The following is a 24,938-nucleotide window of genomic DNA, read 5'->3' as shown; positions in this document are numbered from 1 at the left end:
GTGCGTTCTTTGCAGGTGCTAGTAAGCACATGTATAATTTGTGTGTCTAAAATGTTTAGACTGCTCCAGAATATATATTCTGTCAGCACATAACATCCTTTTACAAAGCAATTAGCACCAGTAAATACCGAAGCCTGTCTTGTGACACCCTCATAGAGAGCACATCTCTCCAGTAATTAGAGGCCTGTCTCAGTCCTTTACATATTGTCTACCAGACATCCATCAAGGGGGTCAACGCACATAATGCTGACAAATGGAACAGTAGTCAAAGTTGCTGGCATAAGCAGAGCATATCTAACCTTGAGCAGGAGTTTAGCTCCCCCATCCATGCTCCCAAAGGCTAATAAAAAAATAAATAAAAAAAAAAGGTCCATCTGGAATGAGTGCTGTGACCTTATCCAGACTGACTAAGCATGAGCCAGAAGATTGGCTGGCTGCTGGACTTCCAATACAAGACTGATCAAGCCTATCTCAGATCTTCAGAGACTTCAGTGAGATTTTCAATATCCCGCAGTCATATCCTAGGGAAAACAAATAAATAATTTGGTAGGTGAAAGTTTTCAGATGGATCAGGAGACTTCAAGACTGCTGGTCTTTCCCGCTGTTTTAGCACGCATGCGTTCTCGCACAGGGTAAGGACTCAAGGGGCATGTATTTAGTCCGCAGACATGCCCTGATTTGTTCACTCCATAGATATGTGCAGGCACGGTAAGAATGCCAGTTGTCTTTGGCTGTCCCGGCACTTACACAAATAACAAATTAATGAGCACTAATTCAAGTGTTGTATGAAAGGAGAGAAGGTTAGCACCCCCCTTGACAAGGATGGAAGAGGTCCTAGTGGCCTTTACAACACATATACGGTTAAGGCACTGCCACTTACTTTGTGGCGTCTAACCATGTTTTTCTTTATAGCACCACGCATTCCAAGGCAGGATGGAAGGGGTATCATGCACATCGTGTAGTGGGTAAATAAGGTATGCATGATGTGTTACAGGGGACAGCGGGGTTAACAAGGCACAGAGTCCCATATCCTTCATAGTCCACAGTGGTAGATCAGAAGGATCCCAGTTGTGAGCTGCAAGTAACAAGCTACAATAGACGAATCAGTCATCTGCAGGCTGCATGATGTGCTTTTCACTGAAGGCATACCCTATGCCAGCGATATTCTTAACATTGTGTGAGGTCCGATTGCGCTAGCACAATGCATGTAATTAGTCATCGTGTCAATCAGCTTTCGATTGGCGTCCACAGTAAGTGGGGTAACAATAGGCACGTTGCATTATCACGACGACTTAGGACTGTGCCCATTTATTTCGCCCAGATTCGTGCTTACCAATTTCCAATATCCTGCTAGCACCATAGGGATCTTGCAGCATTGCCTGGCCATTCATTGCATATTATTACAGCTACTGTGCTCACAAAGCAAGTAAGTAATTCTGGCTACAGGATGACTTTCATAATGCCATCACTTTGCTTTCTTGAACAAGATAGAGTTGAGGAAATTTTAGAGCCAGAAAGCGTTTTTCTGAGTGTTAAATTTCAATCTGGGGTAACAAGAAATACTAACAACGCCTGTAGTATCTGGACCCCAATTATTTGGGGGTAGGCGAAGGGTATGATAGGAAAATCCACTCAAACACGCAAAGCTGCAATTTGATCCTGTTTAGACGAGAGCGACATGTAGATGCTGATCACCTGTTGGTGAATCGCAGCTAAAACCCTGACAGAAAGGCCATAGGTTATTTCCTATGCACGGGCGCCGAGCTTGCCTTCTGTAAGCTTAGGGAATAGGGAGGGTAGCTAGCCCTAAGGGGGGCGGGAGTATAACGAAGTTGGTAATGTGCTGCACCGTCAGAGCATCGACTCGCCGTGCATGATGGCTCCTTAGGCATGCGGGACAGCGAGGGGCTGCCTGCATTGGATCACCTGTAAGATGACCCACCTTAAAACGTCATACGTGTGTTGTATGAAATAATTCTGGGTGGCCCTGATAGGGACGCTGCGTAAGTTCTGAAGGAAGACAGGCAAAGGCCAAACATCCTAGTGTGGCACCTAGGGGATAACGATGTGGTGACCTTAGGCAAGAGGCGAATGCTAGACACAATGAGGAAAGACTTGAGCACCTTGAGCGGTGAATGGGGACAGTGCAACTTATTCTGGTCAGAAATTTCCCCTAGACCGATTTGGCATGGGGCAATAGCGCAGGAGGCGATAGAAGTCTCGCGCAGGCGAGTAAACGCAGCAAGGCTCAAATTCGACGAGCAGAGAGGGGTAGGTTTCATTAGACATGGCTTGCTGCACGCCAAATATATTGGATGCTGGGAATCCGATGGGGTGCACTTGTCCAAAGTGGGGATGGCAATTTTCCTACTGGACTTGGGTGAGGCGCTAGAAACAGCCGGATGCAGATAAAAAGCTAACTAAAAGGCTAGGAGGTGGGGGCTCTGGGGGCAGCGGGTGCCACGCCCAGGGCTGTGGAAAAAGTACTAGGCGACCCCCATGCAGGACAGGTGCAGGAACAGGACCTGAAGCCACAGTGCGAGAGGCACAATAATGAGTCATACATAAGCCGAGGGGCCCTTCTTGGGGACTTGGTTCTACGGCACCCCGTTAGTCCTTAGGGCGGTTGTAAGCCTGAGCAACCGGGGGTTTGCTAATAACGCCCCTCCTGACTGGGCAAGGTGTGAGTTAACTCTCCCTGGTCCAGAGGGGGAGGGGCAGGTGGACGATAGGTCCATCGGGGGGAGGCTTGCCTCCCAGGTTCGACACATGGCCAGGGCCACTAGTGTCTGCTTCATTGGCTCTACTTCAGGCGCCCTGCAACAAGGGGTTGCGGGGTGGGGGGTCGCCTGTCAGTTAACCCGCTCTGTTATTTGTATCACACATAAACCTGCAACTTTTTATTCCCAACATACTTGTCTGTGTATCATTTGGGTGGTGAGGGTTGTGGGACAAGGGTACCGATGCCACTACTATGCGGGAGGCCCGCGGTCCCTGCAGGGGACCCCATAGGAGGGCAAACCCCGTAGTAGGGCGCAGGTAACCGCAGGCCTGCCAGGGGGAGGGACGGGGGGCGGGGTTGGACAAGGGTAGGCCACCCCCCCTTTTGTCCAGGGGTTGATAAGGGGAGCACTTCCGCCCGGGCGCCCTCTTTGCTCTGCCCTCCTTCTCCGACGGTCGTCCCAGGCTGTCCTCGCCAGTCCCAGACGCAGGTCCCTAGCCCCTTCTTCCCCCTCACTTCCCCACCCACGACGCGGACGCGAGGCCCGCAATTTCACTCCCCTCCCTACCACTCACCCGCTGAAAGGGGGGAAGTGAGGAGGGGGGATTATTAATGATGTTGTAATTTTTTCAGGTTGCAGGAGGAGTTACATGACGACCCCCATGCAGGACAGGCGCAGGAACAGGACCTGAAGCCACAGTGCGAGAGGCACAATAATGAGTCATACATAAGCCGAGGGGCCCTTCTTGGGGACTTGGTTCTACGGCACCCCGTTAGTCCTTAGGGCGGTTGTAAGCCTGAGCAACCGGGGGTTTGCTAATAACGCCCCTCCTGACTGGGCAAGGTGTGAGTTAACTCTCCCTGGTCCAGAGGGGGAGGGGCAGGTGGGCGATAGGTCCATCGGGGGGAGGCTTGCCTCCCAGGTTCGACACATGGCCAGGGCCACTAGTGTCTGCTTCATTGGCTCTACTTCAGGCGCCCTGCAACAAGGGGTTGCGGGGTGGGGGGTCGCCTGTCAGTTAACCCGCTCTGTTATTTGTATCACAAATAAACCTGCAACTTTTTATTCCCAACATACTTGTCTGTGTATCATTTGGGTGGTGAGGGTTGTGGGACAAGGGTACCGATGCCACTACTATGCGGGAGGCCCGCGGTCCCTGCAGGGGACCCCATAGGAGGGCAAACCCCGTAGTAGGGCGCAGGTAACCGCAGGCCTGCCAGGGGGAGGGACGGGGGGCGGGGTTGGACAAGGGTAGGCCACCCCCCCTTTTGTCCAGGGGTTGATAAGGGGAGCACTTCCGCCCGGGCGCCCTCTTTGCTCTGCCCTCCTTCTCCGACGGTCGTCCCAGGCTGTCCTCGCCAGTCCCAGACGCAGGTCCCTAGCCCCTTCTTCCCCCTCACTTCCCCACCCACGACGCGGACGCGAGGTCCGCAATTTCACTCCCCTCCCTACCACTCACCCGCTGAAAGGGGGGAAGTGAGGAGGGGGGATTATTAATGATGTTGTAATTTTTTCAGGTTGCAGGAGGAGTTACATGACGACCCCCATGCAGGACAGGCGCAGGAACAGGACCTGAAGCCACAGTGCGAGAGGCACAATAATGAGTCATACATAAGCCGAGGGGCCCTTCTTGGGGACTTGGTTCTACGGCACCCCGTTAGTCCTTAGGGCGGTTGTAAGCCTGAGCAACCGGGGGTTTGCTAATAACGCCCCTCCTGACTGGGCAAGGTGTGAGTTAACTCTCCCTGGTCCAGAGGGGGAGGGGCAGGTGGACGATAGGTCCATCGGGGGGAGGCTTGCCTCCCAGGTTCGGCACATGGCCAGGGCCACTAGTGTCTGCTTCATTGGCTCTACTTCAGGCGCCCTGCAACAAGGGGTTGCGGGGTGGGGGGTCGCCTGTCAGTTAACCCGCTCTGTTATTTGTATCACAAATAAACCTGCAACTTTTTATTCCCAACATACTTGTCTGTGTATCATTTGGGTGGTGAGGGTTGTGGGACAAGGGTACCGATGCCACTACTATGTGTTGTGCTCGCACTCTTGCCAGTGTTTCTCACCTGCCTGCTCCTTTTGCTCTCTCCCCTGTTTACTTTCCCCAGTGCTCCAAGTTCTTCTCTCTCTGTTAGTTTGCTTCCCACCTGGCGTCCTCTGTGTTGCTTCACGCCCACCTGTCCCCCGATGTTGCGTCTGCCCCACCCTCTGTGCTGCTTCCCCACCCTTCTGTTGCTTCCTACAGCCTGTCCTCCATAATTCTTCCCCACCTCTCTATTGCTTCTTGCACCCCCCCCGCGCTCCTGGTTGCTGTCACTCTCCTGTGTTTCTCTCTTTTTGCACAACTCCCAGAGAAGCTGCTTCACCAGAGAGTAAATGACCTGCACCACTTTTGGACCCCCTTTGTGGGGGAACAAATACTGCAGCTCCACTTGAAAAGGCACACGTTTGCACCAAGAGCCCTGGGACCTATCAACACGGCTGGGTTGTCACAGCAGTGAAGGTCAGACGTCAGACCCTCGGGTTTCTTCCCTCCCCCCGCCCCCATGTGTAACAGCTCTTGGGGGACCCTCCCAGAGACACTGCAGAGTGTCACAGAAGAGCAAAGTGATCACTTCTTTCTGTGCCACAACTTTCAGATATGACTCCAAGGGCGCTACAGTTTTACAATATCACAATATTAAGGTTTCCTCTAAAAAACAGCTTTTAGCTTTTTGTAGGTAAAATACTATTTTAAACAACAGTGCTTCAAGTGAGATGAAAATAAGCGTGTTGGGGTGGTTAAGTAATTAAGGGTGTGGCCTAAAACATGTCAACTACAATCTTGTGCTTTACGCAGGATGCTGCCTGACCCGCATGTAGGTGCCTCTTTGTGAGTTTTCTGCTTTTGAATCCTGACATATCACATAACAACCAACGTGTGTCTAAAGAGAGCCAAACTTTATGACTGCTTGTGAGCAGTGTGATACAAATAGGTAACAACAATGATTGTTCTTGTAAATAATTAGAACTGGTAATTACCTATAATACATACATTACCCTCACTATGTGCGCACTGTAGAGAGGCCCAGGATTGGATGAGCATGTAATCTGAACACTGCTTTAGCCCTCTGTACCACACTGCTTTCAGCCTCGGCTCCAGAGCTCTCAGTCATGCTTGTTATCAACACCCTCCCACAAGCAGAACTTAACCAGACACCGAAATGCAACTCAGCCCTTTATAACAGAGACCTGTTGGTTTTGCCAATACTCAGTAAAGTAAATTTCAATTATAATACAAAATTTCATTCGTTTACAAATGTTAACAATTTCAAAGAACATAAAATGTTCAATATATATATATACAGTAATACATTGATTGCACCATTGGCAAAGCCAGTCGGACCCAACAGTGAGACCTGTTGGCTTTTCAATGCTTGGTCCAGGGGTGTAGCTACCATTGGTGCAGCAGGTGCATTGCACCAGGCCCAGAGGCCTGAAGGGGTTATTGAAACCTGATTAGTGCTGAGTTGCATTATTCAAACTGCAGCTAGGGGGCCCATTTCCTCCTTGCCCTTGGCCCACCACACACTGAACACACTACTGGCTGGGCCATACAGAAGTCCAGCCCAAGCCTCATGCTACAACATTAAGGAATCCCCGTCCTTGGGTGGGGGAAGGGGCTTCCTGCTGCACTGTGCTGCTGAGGGATGCCCCGGTTACTTACCGGTAATCTTCATTACTCCGAGTCCATGTCTTCCTCGCCACAGTAATCACATATGAGCCTCCGGCTCCACACGGAACTCCAAGTAAAATAAAAGAGCAGCGCTCTAGTCTCCCCTCCCTCCTCCAATATGGCCCCAGAGGCTTCATCCAATCCTATAAAAGGATACATAGCAACCAGCCCAGCCTGAAAAACCAAGCCGCAGACATGAAGCCACCACCAGGGCCGGGAGGGAAGGGAAACTATACTGTGGCGAGGAAGACATGGACTCGGAGTAATGAAGATTATCGGTAAGTAACCGGGGCATTACCTCCTCGTCCTGTCTTCCTCGCCACAGTAATCACATATGAGCCGATACCAAAGCAATCAGCTTCATGTAAGGAAAACAGACCACACCAATAGTGCAGTGAAAACATATTTTAATAAACAGAGGCACAACAACCCAAAACAAAAAGGATAACCTCTCAAGGTACCCCAGCCGATAAAACAGAAGAGGCAAAGGAAACAAAACCCCCACCCCCCAATTGGAGGCGGTAAAGGGACATGAAGGTATGCGGAGAAGACCACGTAGCAGCCCTGCAAACATCCTCCATAGACACCCCTTTGAAAGAAGCCCAGGATACAGCAACAGATCTGGTGGAACGACCCTGAACAGGAAGCGTCGGAACCACAGAGACCGAAGCATAAGCCAACAGAATGGCCTCCTTAATCCACCGACTGATCGTGGAGAGGGAGGGTTTTAAACCCTGACGTGACAACCCAAAATTCACAAACAAGTTGTCAACTTTACAAAAGGAAGACGTGCGAGACAAATAAATCAGCAAGGCACGCCTAACATCCAAGCGGTGCAAAAGGGACTCCTCAGCCGAGGAAGGATCAGGACAAAGAACCGGAAGAACCACCTCAGCAGACCTGTGAAAATAAGAATCCACCTTAGGAACAAAGGTAGGATGAGGGCGCAAGACCACACGGTCCGACAAAACCAACAAAAATGGGGCAGAACGAAGGAAAGCACCCAACTCACCCATACGCCTGGCAGAGGCAATCGCCACAAGAAACACCACCTTGAGAGTCAAAAACTTCAAGTCCACAGACTCTAAAGGTTCAAAAGGAGCCAACTGCAAGGAACGCAAAACCAAAGGAAGGTCCCAAGGAGGAGGATACATGATAGGACGGGGGCGCTGGAAAGAAAGAGACTTAAAAAGTCGAGCAACCAACGGAGAAATGGAAACCAAAGGCAGGACATGAAATGCCCGAATGGCGGCCCATTGAGCCCGAAGGGTCGAAATGGCCAAACCCAACACAAACCCATCGTTTAGAAAGTCCAGAATGCAGGCCGGATCCAAAGAATCCAGCGACAGCCCCCGACCAACACACCAAGAAGCAAAATGATCCCAATGTTTGGCGTAAGATTTAAGCGTAGAGGGCCTCCGGGACTGCTGAATGACCCCAGCCACAGCCACCGAACAACCCTCACGCATCAGGGACTCCCTCTCAAGAGCCAGGCCCGCAGACCCAGGGAACGGAACACAGGCAGAGGAAGAAGAGGACCCATCAGAGGATACGGCACGAACGGCAAGGCCCACCCCGGAGACACAGCCAATTCCCCCAGAAGGGGAAACCAAGGGCGACGCTTCTAATAAGGAGCAACCAGAAGCACCAATGACCCCTCCCTCTTGATCTTCTGTAACACAGCAGGAAGCAGTGGAACAGGGGGAAATGCATACAGCAGACCCTTCGGCCAAAGGAACGAAAGAGCGTCCACCCTCCAGGCATCCCGGCAAGGCATAATCGTGCGAAAACAACGGGTCTGGGCATTGTCCTGGGAGGCAAACAGGTCCACAATCGGACAACCAAACATCACCTGCAACCTCCTGAACATCCACCTCGTGAGAGACAATGAACCCATGGAAGGAAACACCCGGCTCAGACAATCCGCCACAGTGTTCTCCGTACCAGGCAGGTAGATGGCAGACAGGGACTCCAGATGCACCTCCGCCCAAGAACCAATCCGACGAGCCAGGCAACTGAGGGAGCGAACCCTGCACCCCCCTTGATGGTTCACATAAGACATCACAACCTGATTGTCCGTCCGGATCTGCACGTGGTGACCTCGGACAAGATCCGAGAAGTCCAACAGACCCAGAAGGACGGCCTTCAGCTCCTTGTAGTTGGAGGAACAAGACAATACCGACTGAGGCCAAATCCCTTGAGTCGCCGAAACCTCCAGAGTAGCACCCCACCCCAGCAGGCTGGCATCGGTAGTGACCACGCGGGTGGGAACAATCAGAAAGGGGCGGCCTTTGGACAGATGACCCACGTCCAACCATCAACTCAGGACCACCCGAACCTCCGCCGACATAGGAACCAGAACATCCATATCGAGGGAACAGGGGTCCCAATGCGACAAAATGTGGGACACCACCGGGTACATATGGAGGCGGGCCCACGGCACCGTCAACAATGAAGCCGACATCAGACCCTGAACTCGTAACCACAGGCTCACAGGATGAGAGAACCCCACCAACAGGGAACGAACAGCAGACATCAGGGACAAAACACGGGGAGGGGGCAGGAACACCATCCCCAATTGAGTCTTGAACAGAGCTCCAATGAAAGTCAATTCTTGTGCAGGAACCAGGGAGGACTTCGGCACATTCACGAGGAACCCATGATGCGCCAGGACATGGCACACCTTCTGGACATGCAACTCCGCCTTAGGAAGAGAAGAAGCAGAAATTAAAATGTCGTCCAGATAAGGAAAAACACAAACTCCCTCCCCATGCAAATGTCCAATAAGAGGAGCCAGAATCTTAGTAAAGATCCGGGGAGCAGAGCAGAGCCCAAAAGGCAATACCTGGAATTGGTAATGACGACCCTGCACACAAAACCGGAAAAACTTCTGAAAGTCTGGATGAAGAGGAACATGTAGGTAAGCATCCTTCAGGTCTATCGAAGTAAGGAAATCCCCCTGAGATATCAGAGGAAGGATCAAAGGAAGGGAAACCATCTTGAACCGTTGGTGAGGGATGAAAGTATTCACCCACTTCAGGTCCATCACAGGCCGAAGATCCCCGGTGCGCTTGGACACCAGGAAAAGTATCGAATACACCCCTCTTCCCAACTGATCGATGGGCACAGGAACGATCGCCTTCTTGACCACCAGGGAAGCAACGCCGTCCAAAAGCGCCAACCGTTTCACAGGATCTCTGGGACAAGGAGTGGCCCGGAAACAGTCTGGGGGTGTCCGGGCAAATCCAATGCGCAAACCCTCCGAGATCACCTGAAGCACCCATTGGTCCGACACAGTCTCCCGCCAAGAGTCCAGGAAGCAAGTGAGTCGACCCCCAACCGGACCAACACCAGGAGCGACCCAGTCAGGATTTGGAAGCAGGAGCGGAGGAGGCAGAAACGCCGGAGAACCGGGACTTATCAAAGGAGGGAGCACCCCGGCCACGCCCCCGTCCACGAAAGGGCTGACCAGCCCGACCCCTCTTCGAGGTACCAAAAGACCGCTGTGAACCAAAGGCACGGAATCTGCCAGGACGGTCAGGAGCAAGCAGCTTACGGTCCTCCGCCGTCTTCTTCACCATGTCGTCAAGAGACGAACCAAAAAGCTTAACCCCAGAAAAAGGGATTTTCATAAGCAAGTATTTCTGTGCAGCATCAGCCTTCCAGGAACGGAGCCATAATTGACGCCTCGCAGCCACAGAGGAGCCGGCCGCAGAAGCAGCAGCCCCCAGTGAATCAAAGGAGACATCCGACAGCAGACGAACCTGCTGCTCCATCATCGCCAGGGTAGAAGAAACATCCTCCCCTTGGTCCAACAACTCCGACAGAGACTGAAAATCCTTGAGCAAGGACTGGATAGCGTAAGACGAATAGGCCGCAGCCCTGATAGAAAAATTTGCAGCCGCAAAAGTGCGCTTCACAGCACCATCCACCTTGCGATCAACCGGGTCAGCAGGAGATGAGTCCTCCGAGACAACGGACCCATGCGAAGACATGCTCGCCAACAAAGAGTCAACCTTCACGGAGGCAGGGTATTTCACCGCAAAATCCTGAAGAGGGTACCTCTTACTCAAGAAACGAGGAAAGGAACCTTTGTCCACATCCTTCCATTCATTCTCCAGGACCTTCAAGACAGAGGAATGGAGAGGCAAAGAATCAGGCTCAGGACGACGATATTGCGAAAACAGATCGTCCTCCAGAGGCACCACAGAAGCAGGGAACACCAAGTTTTCGCGAATGTGACCCAGCACCTCCTTCAGGTCGGCACCTTGCACAAAGCGACCCCTGACATCAACCGCCTCTTCATTCTCAGAATCAGCATCAGCAGCAGCGTCATCAACCCTCGCCTTTTTTGGAGGAGGGACAGGAACATGACCTTGCAAAGCAGCAGAAACAGCAGTATTTATCATCTGCTGCAAAAGATCCATAGAGGGAACATGCACCCCCGAACTGGAAGCCACGTCCAAAGGATCAGGATCACCCATGTTAGATGAAAGATCCATGACAGCCAGCCACGTGAAAGAAAAACAAACACAGGCAAAACGAAGAACAGCCTGGTAAAGTAGGACCCCAGGTTGCCAAGCAACCCAACAAACTCCACCCGGACTGAAGCCGAAGGCCACAAAAGCAGCCGGAAGAGCCGCGCGCCGTAGTAGAAATGAGGCACAGACCGAAGCGCGCTGAGCCCAATCAACCCCCTAATGCGTCTCCCGCTCCGCAGGAAACGCGAAGAGGCACGAAATCACGCCGGCGTGTGAGACCGGCAGCAGGTAAGGAAAATACAACTGAAGCCCCCGGCCCCCAGAGAACACGCACCCGCCCGTGCAACGTCCGCTCAGCAGGACGCGCGGCCGGGAACGAAAAAACGGCACACAGGACACAAGGCGTCCCGCCCAAAACACAACCAACACCAGCCGTAGACAGATAAGCCACTCCAGTCCGCTGAAGCAGGACACGAGGCATCCAGGCAGAAGAAAGGGGAAACAAGACAAATCGCAAAACGAAGCAAAACAAATGACAAATAGAATGCATTCAAACACAAAGAAAGTTCCCCCAACTAGATACCACAGGACAAAGGGAACTGCAAAAGCAGGAACCCAGCCCCCTCACCTGACCAGCAGGGAAAACACAGCACTCGGAGATGTGCAGAAAAAAAGAACAGGCTGGGCTGGTTGCTATGTATCCTTTTATAGGATTGGATGAAGCCTCTGGGGCCATATTGGAGGAGGGAGGGGAGACTAGAGCGCTGCTCTTTTATTTTACTTGGAGTTCTGTGTGGAGCCGGAGGCTCATATGTGATTACTGTGGCGAGGAAGACAGGACGAGGAGGTAATGCAGTGTTCTATGTTGCTGTGGTCCACCAGTGCATCAAAACCGAGGCTAGTCATTTCAAAGGCACCCTCTGAAACTTGTGATTGGCTGTAGCAGCGAGCAACGAAAAGTGGTGAAAACAACATTTCCTACGCTCTGTAAACATGAATCAGAAAGGGTTCCACCCCATCTCTAATGTCTTCAGTCACACCATTCCCTATAAAAGGTTGGACACATGCGGCCATCAATCATGAGTAGCTGCTGACTGTCGCTTGCCCTTCCTGCACCTGACGTCAGAGCTCATATAGTAGGGACAGGATGTAAATAGGATGCTAGGACAGAGATGGTGCAAGGCATGGACAAAGTGGGCAATTGCCAGGGCTCCCACCTTCCAAAGGCCCCCCTGAGAAAATTAACTTTGTTAACAATGAACATCTGATTTAATATTATTTTGCGTGTGTGTGGACTTGAATTAGCAGGAAGTTGTTAATAAAAACTAAATTTGTTCTGTAATCTTTAAGATGACACTGTGTTAGGAGCCCTGTTTATTGTTTGTGGTTTCCACTTCTTGCCCTAGCGCCTCATTGACAAATAGGAGGCAGTTGATGCATGAAGGGTGGGACGAAGGGTCAATCTTGTTATGTCTTTGGGGTCAACCTTGAATGAGTTATGAAGCATTCGTGATTTTTTCAATCTTTAGCAAAAAATATTCTTTGGGGTGCATCATGAAGTTCTGAGCAATACTGATGAATAGGATATAGTCAGTGTTTTTAGCAGGTAGGCGCTGTAATTGTAATTTATTTAGTAAAAATGTACATTCCCACAGCTGCTGATGTCAAAGCTGATGGTTGAACTCCTTCAGTAATGGCTGCTGAGTGCTGAGTGTGTGCGGTGTTTAGACTAGGCCTGGGCGGTGAACCCTGCTGCATTTGCAGAATTTTCTGCACTCCGCGGAGCTCGCGAGTGCAGAAAACGCCACTCTGCGTAGCAAGAGTTTCTCCTTGCTTGCGGACGGTAAGTTGGGGAGCGCAAGCTGCCGCTCGGGTAGAATTTCTACCCAAGAGGCAAGAAGATCAGTGCGAATGGCAGTTCACACCGCACTTTGCTGCTTGCGAAACTCCACTGAGTGTTTTTTATTTATTTATTTATTTATTTATGCATTTTTATATAGCGCGGACTTTACCCGAAGGCGTCAGAGCGCTTCACATTAGGAACAGAAATGAAACATAATGAGAAACATTACAAAAGAACAGATTGCAAAAACATACGTTACTTACATAAGGTAATAGTGACAATTGTGAGCAACCAAAATACATGTGGTAGTAAAAACTGTGAGCAACCAAAATTACATGAGGTAGTAAAGGTAATAGTGACAATCGTGAGCAAACAAAATACTTGAGTAAAAATTGTGAGCAACCAAAATACATGAGGTAGTAAAGGTAATAGTGACAATCGTGAGCAAACAAAATACTTGAGTAAAAATTGTGAGCAACCAAAATACATGAGGTAGTCAAAAGTGCACAAGAGGAAATGAAAGTGACAAGTGTGCAGTTATAAGAGAAAACAGAGTATAATTTGAGGTATAGTCCTGCAATAAGTGCTAGACACTCAGGCTCAGGAACAAGCGTTACGTGGGCAAGGTGGCACTTGTGCAAGTATCAAAGGTAAAGACATGTGAGAGGTAGCAGCCGTGTGTTGCAAGGGCAGAGTGGTGTGTGCATGTTACAAAGGGCACCGAACACCAGTACATGTAAAATACTGCAAAAAGGAAGACCCTCCAATCGCAGGCATACACTGGGAAGGCACTTCCATGGTCGTGGAAATTATCAGTAGTGGGAAGTCTTCCTCACAAATAGCAAGAGGACGTGAATTACTTTTGGAGGTGTCTCTGGAGGAGGAGAACTTTGAGGTCCCTTTTGAAGGCCTGGGAGGAGGCGGTGGTCCGGAGCTGAGGTGGAAAGGAGTTCCAGATTCTCACTGCGTTGCCTGAAAAGGATTGGGCCATTGTTCTCTCCTTCTTGAAAGTGGGAGGTTCAAGCAGTAGATTCTCCGCATTGCGTGAAAGTCTAGAGCCACCAGAGAGTTTCAGTTTATTCGCCAGGTAGCTGGGAGATGAGGAGTGCAAGGCTTTGTGGGTGATACAGGCAGTCTTATAGATAGCTCTAGCCTCGAAGGGAAGCCAGCGGAGGGTGGATAACATCGGTGTGATGTGATCGCTTCTTTTGTTTTGCTTTGTTTGTTTTTGTCACTTCGCAAACTAAACCCAGGCCTAGTTTAGACCCTAGGCCCAGTGGGGACGTCACTCTGAGCCAGTCTGATTTCCGGTGTCTCCAGACCAGGAATTACATGTCCTGGTAACTCCAGGCTGATGATTCCAAGCCATGGGACCCCGGACCTATGTGGGGGGCTGGGACAGTTGCTGCAGTCAGGGCCGGCGCTAGGCATGGGCAGCTGCCCAGGGCCCCCGCGGCTGCTGGCAGCCTTGGGGCCTCGCGCCTTTAAGGACTCCAGAGTTCCGAGGCCCATGGGGCCCCCTAAGAGATTACATTTCTTCTTTTGTTATCACTCTCCCCTGCAGTCCTGTCTCTGTGGGTCTAATGGCTGCATCTGCATGTCGATGACAGTGATTAGGAAGTTAATTGAAGTGCCCTTGCCTGGGAAGTGCGCCCATCCCATGTATGAATGAAAGGCAGAATATCCTGCTGGGCGCAGAGCAAAAGAATGGCGGCGCATCACAATGGAAACTCCTCACTAGGACAAGTGGAAAGGGAGCAGGGAGTGAGTAACAGGTGGGGGGACAAGAGGTGCATGCAGAGGAGCAGTATCAGAATGCAAAAGTGAATGGAGCAGAGTTTAAAGTCTGCTGGGTTACTCGAGTCTTAGACCTGGTATTAAATTAATATGAACATTGAAAAGGGGTCTTAACTTTTCCTGCAAAAACATTAATCTAGTGTCTGCAAAACAAATGAAAGTTCAGAAAAGCAGGTGATGAGACGGGCCGCTCTCCATTTTTGCAGTCACCCTCAGAGTGAAAACACAAATCTTAACTCTGCAGAAGCACAACTCTCTGCTACCTTTAATACAACTTCAACAACACTCGTTATAGTTCTTTCACAGTCTCATCATGTCAGAACTGGAGCATTTTCGATATTATATACAAGGAAGCCATAGATGTTGCTTATTTATCGTATGCAACTGATAATCACTGACAAAGCCAATAGTACTAGCATGTTATAGGTGTAATTTTACTTGTTGTAATATTTATCTGGAGGCAATGACAAGAGCAGCAAAATACCAGTTGGGCGGCGCACTATGCTAAGTACAGATTTATATAGCTTACATGTTTTTTAGCCACTCCCTTAACTACATTATCCATGCCCCTTTGAAAGACCCCCCTAGTTTTTTCATCCCACTTAAAGCCCTGCCGTCAGGTCAGTATGTTGGCCGTTTTTTTGGCTAGTTGTTGACCTGCTTTATGGTCAGGTGAGCCAGTTTTTACTGTTGATTTTCATGATATTAAAGCTTTTATTGCCTGCAGAAAACTAAAATCAGTGCAGTCTTCCATACCTTACAAAAAACTTATACAGCAGGGCTTTACAAGTTTAAAAACTGCCCTAGTTTGCAAACATGAGACACTTTTCTAGCTAACTAACTCACTAATGGAGGCCCCTTTTATTTTGGTACTAGGGCCTATTTTCTTTCCCAGTCTGATGCTGTATGTTAGGCAGGGCCACTGGAATAATGCGATTGTGCAGCGATTTCTACACAATTATGCATTTGCCACATAATCCATCATCTGCTGCATAATCTACAGATTTTAACAACAAAATTGCTTTCTATCTCAAACAGTTCAAAAGTTACTAAAAACGCAGCGACATTGCTTGCGCATGTGGGAAGGCCCTTTGAAAAGCTGGAATAGTCAACTTCCTATTTCTCACGGCTAAATTTGTGTGTTAAATTGGTACTAATGGGGTGCAACCGGCTCCCAAACAGTATTACCAAGTTTAAAAATGGCAAAAAAATTAAGTAATACTTGGTCAAAATGTGCCGGTTATGCCGCATAATTTGCATTTTCATGCCGCATAATTACTCACCCTGCCACATAATTCCAGTGGTCCTGATGTTAGGGTAAAACACTGCCATGATTTTGTTCCTGTTTATATTTCACATGCTTTAATTAATCTTGCTTTCCTCAAGAGTGCTAGCTATTTTCAGCATGTGTGTTTCTGTATTTCATTTCACAGCATATCACTCTTGGATGATGCACCCTTTGTACTGTCGCCTCCAGGTGTTTATAACAGGCTACAGTTGAGCACTTTGGAGTTGAGGATGAAGGCAGTACCACTTTCACATTATGCCTGTCTGTGGGTCAAAAAGGTGTTCAGATTACATGATCATTCAAAATATGGCCTCTCTGCAGAGCACAAAGAGCAATGGTCATGCATTCCAGTTGTGATTCTATGCAAAAGTGTGTGAAAGAGCTACTTATTGGTCAACAACAATGTGAAAGGAAAATAATATATTGTAGTTGCTCATTTAGCTTAAACAGCTAACAACCATTGACAAAACCCAGTCGAGGGTGTGCAGTTTGGGGTAATTTTAATTATAAAAAGAAAACGTTCTTTAGCCGGCCCGATCCGATTCCGCGTGGTCTCTGCTTAGGGGCCTCACATGTTCCTATTCTGCCCGGGGCCCCACATATCCTAGGAACAGCCCTGGCTGCAGTGACCCCTGCGTAGCTGCAGATGCCCCCCTCCAAACTCTCCCTTCACACGCAGCGCCCTACCTCTGCCCAGTCACCCACACTCACGGCCTCAACAAAGTCCCTGCAGCCACTGACCACGCGCCTCAAGGAGCTGGTAAATGGATTCTGATCTGCGTCCCTTCGTCCTCCCAGATTTGGGGAAAATACAAGGATATTCCCAGGTCTACATGTTATTCCCATTCAGGGAGAAATAATTTGTAACCCCACGATTTAGGTGCGACATACCTTCAGAATTGTATATTTCGGCCCGATTACCCGGCACATACATCCAGGAAACTCCACTGTAGTCCTTATGGTGAAGTTTCTATTCTATTGTACATTGAAGATGTAACTTATTTTATGCAAAATAATATTGCAATAGTGTGCTTGAAACATTCACGACGCCCTTTGTTCTTTCACAGAAAAATGTGGAAAATCTAAAGTGGCCAACGTTATTACTGCTCGAAATCGACAAGAGTACTACGGAGCCGGAGAACGGATGAGGGTGAGCTGTACCGAAGGGTATGAAGTGATCGATCCACGGGGCACATATGTTGATGTACAGTGCGTTAGACAAGGCTCTGTCAACGTCTGGCAGCCAGCTGTGCCTTGCATCGGTGAGTGCCTAAATGACTTCAATACGAAATGGAATTCTGGAAATGATTGTAACCAAGTCATTCATTCATGTCTGCACACATGTGTGTGTGTGTAACCAAGTCCGGCATGCATGTATGCACATATGTGTGTGCTGTAACCAAAACAGGCATGCATGTCAGCACATATGTGTGTGCTGTAACCAAGTCAGGCTTGTATGTCTGCACATATATGTGTGTGCTGTAACCAAGTCAGGCATGCATGTCAGCACATATGTGTGTGCTGTAACCAAGTCAGGCTTGCATGTCTGCACATATATGTGTGTGCTGTAACCAAGTCAGGCATGCATGTCAGCACATATGTGTGTGCTGTAACCAAGTCAGGCTTGTATGTCTGCACATATATGTGTGTGCTGTAACCAAGTCAGGCATTCATGTCTGCACATATGTGTGTGCTGTAACCAAGTCAGGCATGCATGTCTGCACATATGTGTGTGCTGTAACCAAGTTTGGCATGCATGTCTGCACATATGTGTGTGCTGTAACTAAGTCAGGCATGCATGTCTGCACATATGTGTGTGCTGTAACCAAGTCAGGCATGCATGTCTGCACATATGTGTGTGCTGTAACCAAGACAGGCATGCATGTCAGCACATATGTGTGTGCTGTGCTCCTGGTGTGGTAGAGATGCTGAATTGTGTGGGCAGGACTGGGGATTTCAGAGATTACCCACATTTATGTGTAATATTCGAATTGTGACCTCAGAAATGGCCTTGTAGTGCGTGAGAAAGTGAACTTGGAACCACGGAACTAGACAGGGCTTTAAGTGGGCCGGGTTGCACAGGGTCTGAGCTCCGGCAGTTTTTTTAAAGGTGACCTCGAAATGGGTCTCTATCGGGTTCTGTTTTGTGCCCTGGAACAGGCGCTCTGTTTTTTCCGGACTGCAGTGACAGCAGGCACATCGATGTGCTTCTCACACTGCGCACTTCTCAATAGTGTGCCCTGCTCACACTGCTCTCTTCTCAATAGTGTGCCCTGCTCACACTGCTCACTTATCAATAGTGTGCCCTAGTCACACTGCTCACTTATCAATAGTGTGCCCTGCTCACACTGCTCACTTATCAATAGGGTGCCCTGCTCACACTGCGGACTTCTCAATAGTGTGACCTGCTCACACTGCTCACTTATCGATAGTGTGCCCTGCTCACTCTGCTCACTTATCAATAGTGTGCCCTGCTCACACTGCTCACTTATCAATAGTGTGCCCTGCTCACTCTGCTCACTTATCAATAGTGTGCCCTGCTCACACTGTGCACTTCTCAATAGTGTGCCCTGTTCACACTGCTCACTTATCAATAGTGTGCCCTGCCCACACTGCTCACTTATCAATAGTGTGCCCTGCTCACACTGCTCACTTATCAATAGTGTGCCCTGCGCACACTGCTCACTTATCAATAGTGTGCCCTGCTCACACTGCTCACTTATCAATAGTGTGCCCTGCTCACACTGCGCACTTCTCAATAGTGTGCCCTGCTCACACTGCTCACTTAACAATAGTGTTCCCTGCTCACACTGCTCACTTATCAATAGTGTTCCCTGCTCACACTGCTCACTTATCAATAGTGTGCCCTGCTCACTCTGCTCACTTATCAATAGTGTGCTCACTTAACAATAGTGTGCCCTGCTCACACTGCTCACTTATCAATAGTGTGCTCACTTATTAATAGTGAGCCCTGCTCACACTGCTCATTTATCAATAGTGTGCCCTGCTCATACTGCTCATTTATCAATAGTGTGCCCTGCTCACACTGCGCACTTCTCAAAAATGTGCCCTGCTCACACTGCTCACTTATCAATTGTGTGCCCTGCCCACACTGCTAGCTTATCAATAGTGTGCCCTGCTCACACTGCTCACTTATCAATAGTGTGCCCTGCTCACTCTGCTCACTTATCAATAGTGTGCCCTGCTCACACTGTTCACTTATCAATAGTGTGCCCTGCTCACTCTGCTCACTTATGAATAGTGTGCCCTGCTCACACTGCACACTACTCAATAGTGTGCCCTGCTCACACTGCGCACTACTCAATAGTGTGCCCTGCTCACACTGCTCACTTATCAATAGTGTGCCCTGCCCACACTGCTCACTAATCAATAGTGTGCCCTGCTCACACTTCTCACTTATCAATAGTGTGCCCTGCTCACACTCCGCACTTCTCAATAGTGTGCCCTGCTCACACGGCTCACTTATCAATAGTGTGCCCTGCTCACACTGCTCACTTCACAATAGTGTGCCCTGCTCACTCTGCTCACTTCTCAATAGTGTGCCCTGCTCACACTGCTCACTTATCAATAGTGTGCCCTGCTCACTTATCAATAGTGTGCCCTGCTCACACTGCTCACTTATCAATAGTGTGCCCTGCTCACACTGCTCCCTTATCAATAGTGTGCCCTGCCCACACTGCTCACTTATCATTAGTGTGCCTTGCTCACACTGCTCACTTATCAATAGTGTGCCCTGCCCACACTGCTCACTTATCAATAGTGTGCCCTGCTCACACTGCTCACTTATCAATAGTGTGCCCTGCTCACACTGCTCACTTATCAATAGTGTGCCCTGCTCACACTGCTCACTTATCAATAGTGTGCCCTGCCCACACTGCTCACTTATCATTAGTGTGCCTTGCTCACACTGCTCACTTATCAATAGTGTGCCCTGCCCACACTGCTCACTTATCAATAGTGTGCCCTGCTCACACTGCTCACTTATCAATAGTGTGCCCTGCTCACACTGCTCACTTATCAATAGTGTGCCCTGCTCACACTGCTCACTTATCAATAGTATGCCCTGCTCACTCTGCTCACTTATCAATAGTGTGCCCTGCTCACTCTGCTCAGTTATCAATTGTGTGCCCTGCCCACACTCCTCACTTATCAATAGTGTGCCTTTCTCACACTGCTCACTTATCAATAGTGTGCCCTGCTCACACTGCTCACTTATCAATAGTGTTCCCTGCCCACACTGTTCACTTATCAATAGTGTGCCTTGCTCACACTGCTCACTTATCAACAGTGTGCCCTGCTGTAACGACTGTGTTCTCGGACCAAGCAGGCTACCAACCGTAGCTAACCCAGTCGTCATGTAACCACACTTTTCTCAGCCCACTATTTACAAGATATCTAGAAGACTCACCTGAGAAGGTGAAAAGAAGCTATTTACAAGCCTGTACAATCAAAGATACCGCTAACATCTAATGGATTCCATATCTCACCCTATAGTTACCTCACTTTATCGCTATATTTATAGTCCTGTAAGACTTTCTCTTTAACGTCACCTGACGATTCTTTAACGTCACCCCACGATTCTTTAACGTCAACCGACGATTCTTTAACGTCACCCGACAATTCTTTAACGTCACTCGACGATCTACACTAATGAGGGTTCACTTTTATAAGTTGTTTCCCAAATGAAATTCACACTCTCCCCCCCATCTCAGTTACCTTTTCAGAAGGGCATATCCCATCCTTCTGTATGTCAGCACCTGGTTAAAAGGAAAGGTTAATCTCATTCATAAAAACAACATTCAAAGATATTTATTATTAAATCTTTATTCTAAAATTTAAACATGACAGAATGAGCCAAAGAAATATGATTTAAGTCAATCGCTATCTATAAACTAAAAGGGGGCAAAATAAATGATTAGATGAATTCTACACTAACTCAGAACGCCTCACCTTAGACGTGCGTCTTTCCATTTCAGCAGCGGAGCTGGTCTCTCTATCTCTCTCTTCCTTTGTCTTCAATATGCTCGGGACTCTGCTCTCCCTCTATGGCTCACGAATACAGGTCTGCACCGCTATGCCTCGTCTACGCTGCCATGGTTCCGAAATACTCGAACCCTCTTCTGGACTCAATCTCTGCCACTCCAGTAGGATGTCACTACGGGACCCTTGGTCACCTTCCTTCCTCGTTTCAGGATTTCAATTAGCTGATGGTATCAGTCTCTCGGCACCAGCCTTTGGACCAACTTCTTCTGTCTACTCCACACGTTACTTTCTCTCATCTCACTGCTCGCTCTTTGATAATATAGAGCTCTCTTTCTCTATGGAAAATTCCGGTATTAGGCCGACTCCCACCAAATTCCTATACCAGTCCCCGGCTCCCTTCGCCTTCCACAGTGGCCACCTGCGTATTGCGTCTAGAACCGGGGAGACAAATATATTCCTCTGATAAGGGCCAGTTTCTTACTAGCAGAAAAGAGGCTAAATTCTAAACATTACCTTTACCCTGCAAGCGCCTCGGACAGTCGAGGCAGAAGCACAAAATGGCTTCTCTCTAGCTTTCGGGCCTACAAGTCCATGGAAACAATAAAAGGCACTAAACCCTGTCAAAGCATATAGGTAAGCCCTACAAATGAACGCAAATGCAACTAAGACTTAGATGGTAGTTGATTTTAGTCACCACCAGTCTAAAAATGGAATAAAATTACCCTGACGTTACACCTACCCACTCTGCTCACTTATCAATAGTGTGCCCTGCTCACACTGCTCACTTATCAATAGTGTGCCCTGCTCACTCTGCTCACTTATCAATAGTGTGCCCTGTTCACTCTGCTCACTTATCAATAGTGTGCCCTGCTCACACTGCTCACTTATCCATAGTGTGCTCACTTATCAATAGTGTGCCCTGCTCACACTCCTCACTTATCAATAGTGTGCCCAGCTCACACTGCTCACTTATCAATAGTGTGCTCACTTATCAATAGTGTGCCCTGCTCACACTGCTCACTTATCAATACTGCACCCTGCTCACGCTGCTCACTTATCAATAGTGATTGATAGGAACTGAATATTTCGCCCACCCCTACTAAAAATATCTCATTAAAATTGGTGCACACAGGGTGCCTTTGCAAAAATTTGACTGGTCACCTTTGAGTTTTTGAAAGCTATATTTGCGCATTTCAATACCTGACAATTTTTTGCAACTAACATCCTTAATACCTTGATTGGAAGCAAAACCATTCTGAAAGTAATTTGGTCGGAAAGAAATATTCATTTCATATCAAGTCATGTTTATATATTAGTTTTCAAAAAATGAATGTTTACATCTCAGACACTGCTCTGAGCGGAGCCTTGCCTGTAAGAGGCCACTCAGAACTTAAAATGTTCCCAAATAGGTTCCCCTGTTATAATATATGTAATGCCGTTTAATACTGCACAATGGCTGCCGTCATCCTATACGCTAGAAGGGTCTTTGTCGTTTACAGCGCGCAGTGCCAGCAATATGTCACTGATATGCACTTGTGTTGTGTTGTCGCTTTGGTGTTTGTTGATGTCATGAGTGGGTTGAGAAATAGCATGGCTAGTCTGATCAGACATGGGGAATAGAAGGTGGGAGAAGTGTGTGTTCTGGTTCTGTTCCAACTGGGTCGTAGAGAGGGATCTAGCAAATATTGCATGGGGGAAGAGTGTGTTTAATGTTTCGAGGAATGCTGTACTGTGGGTGTGGTTCTGTAGTGTTCCTTGCCTATTTGTCCAATGGTCAGGCCTTCTTACCGAGTGTGGTGTCCTGTGCTGTGTGTTTCCTTCTATTTACATGGGATGCTATGCTAGGAATATTTTATACTGGATGATTGTAAAGTGCGGAACTCTTCAGGGCTGTGGAGAAAGTTAATTTAAAACAAGAATGCTGCGCAATCACAGGTGAAGCCATTGAGCATGAAAACCTTGAGGGCACCTCAACAAATGTTGCCTTTTAGTTATTTACTGGGTTATTGAAGTGATTCATGGTATTATCTGCTGCATGAGATTACAAGTCTCAGATAGGATATTGAGGAAAAGTGTTCTTCTGATCGGCATGATTTGTACCGGGACGCCATTGCTTTTTCTTTGCCATCTCGTGTCAAACACTTCCACACGACCCACCTGGTCGTTTCTGCTGATGCCTGGGGAAAATCCAACTAACACGACAGCAGCCATTTTGCAGCCTGCCTTTCTGCCCAGGAACTGTCACACACCCAACTGCAGTTCACCAGAAAGCAACGAGACACTCACACCCTGAGTAAATGATTTATTTTCCATCTCCTGCTCCCAGCCTGGTAAACATCCTTGACACTGTTTTCAGGTTATCTGGACAATGGTCTGACTGCTGGACCTTGATCAGGCTGATTAAACAATGACTTGAAAGACTGAGCTTTGATCAAGCCGACTGAACAATGACCTGAAAGACTAAGCCTTGATCAAAGCCGAGTGAACAATGATTTGTGTACCAAGCCTTGACCAGGTCACCATCTACAAACATCGTCTGGATCTGGTTATCAACTGTAAACACTGCCCTGATTAAATAATGAACTAACAGCCAACAGACTGGGATGAAAAAGTATAAAAGTCTTGTAAGATGCAGAGTGAAGCAGCAGCCTCTTCTGTCTTGTCTCTGACTAGCATGGAACTCTGTTCCATAGCTCCTGTGTCTCCTTTTACTAAGTATGGAAGGTATGGAAGACTTGGGCGGTTCCCCCGCCGCCGAGACCCAGTAAGTGGGTTATTTCGGTTCTTCAGTATACTACCTTTTAGGTATTGCCTACCAGACAGCGTATGCTCTGGATTGGGCAGACATATTGTTAGCTTACAGTAGGTTTAGAGTCTGTCCATTGCTTACCATTGGTTTGCTTCACTGTCACTCTCATTTACTTGCTTTTTATTCATTAGCTTGTGTGAGCTTTCCTTCCTTTTTAGGTATCACATATTCAGTGCATGCGTTGCCTCTACGAGGCATCAAGTAATTTCTATGTGTTGGCAAGCAGCCGGTAGTTTCTCCGGCCGCTTGCCAGTTGCTGAATGTTGCCATAGCTCCTGTTTGCTGGCTTTTTAGTGGCTGTTGGTGTGAAACTTACTTCCGTGTAGTCCGGATGCAGTGGTCACTAACTATAGTTTTCGTCTGCTTTTGGCTAGGTGTTCGCACTCTTTCTTTTTCTCGCGCATGTCTGCCTGATGTAAACATGGCATCGCTTCAAGGTTCATGCGCAAGGCTGCGGCAGGAGCCAGTGTGCGTGAGGGACGGCTCGATCGGCGGCTGTAAGCGAGTGTCGGCAAACCATACTGAAGAGTGTAGATGGAAGCATGCTCTTCAAATGGCTCGCTGTATTTGTGGGAACAATATTACCTGAAACGGTGAGTTGACTGACGCTCTGAACTCTTCTCGGCTCTGAACTCTTGTTGGGTCCTTTCGTGAGAGTTTGCCAAGCTGTGCTCGTCCATGTGCGTGACTTGCTGCTTGCACTCACCATGGCTTTGAATGGCCACGTGGGAGTCCTGCATGCTTGGAGCAGCTGCCACTGCCCTTGCCTTTAGCGTTAACCCACTACCCACGCTCACCATGTCCGTAAGAGTTCGATTGCATTAGGAAAGAGCATCTACGTGTGTATGTTGGAGACAGAGTACATTGGTACAATGAACTGTAGCAATCCGTGTCCTGTTCTAATGTGGTGTTTTGTTGTTTGTGGTGCGTTTGGGACACAGGGCACAGGCAAGACGGATTGGATTATTGAGGGTCCGGCAGCGCAAAAATACAGTCTGAGTTTTACTTGAATATGGTGATTTGCTAACCATGGCGTCTGCGGCAGTGTTAAGTAGAATAATTTGCTTGGACAGAGTGTTTGGAGCCAATAAAGCTTTCTTCAAAAACTTCTGACACAGCCTCTTGTTGTCATATAAGGGCATTACGATAAAGTTTTCCATCGCGGGAAGGTTTGACTTCTGTAGGAGTTAAAATATGCCCCCTCCGTGTGTAAATCTCTGACGTGGCATAGTGGGATAGATCTTTATCTCACTTTAGGAGACACCCCTACTTACGTCAGTGTGTGAA

General features: G+C 48.5%; 1 non-coding gene across 1 annotated transcript; it reads left to right on the top strand.

Moving 5' to 3' along the window:
• Nucleotides 1-778: 778 nt before the first annotated feature.
• Nucleotides 779-906, top strand: LOC144820612 (U6atac minor spliceosomal RNA). Its single transcript, XR_013607889.1, has one exon. It is a non-coding gene; the product is annotated as a U6atac minor spliceosomal RNA (small nuclear RNA).
• The last annotated feature ends 24,032 nt before the right edge of the window (nucleotides 907-24,938 follow it).

This window comes from Lissotriton helveticus, chromosome 2_1 (genome assembly GCF_964261635.1).
Source record: "Lissotriton helveticus chromosome 2_1, aLisHel1.1, whole genome shotgun sequence".
NCBI classification, from domain to species: domain Eukaryota; kingdom Metazoa; phylum Chordata; class Amphibia; order Caudata; family Salamandridae; genus Lissotriton; species Lissotriton helveticus.
Note: the sequence above shows the minus strand (reverse complement) of the source record. Positions and strands in the feature narration are given on the sequence as shown.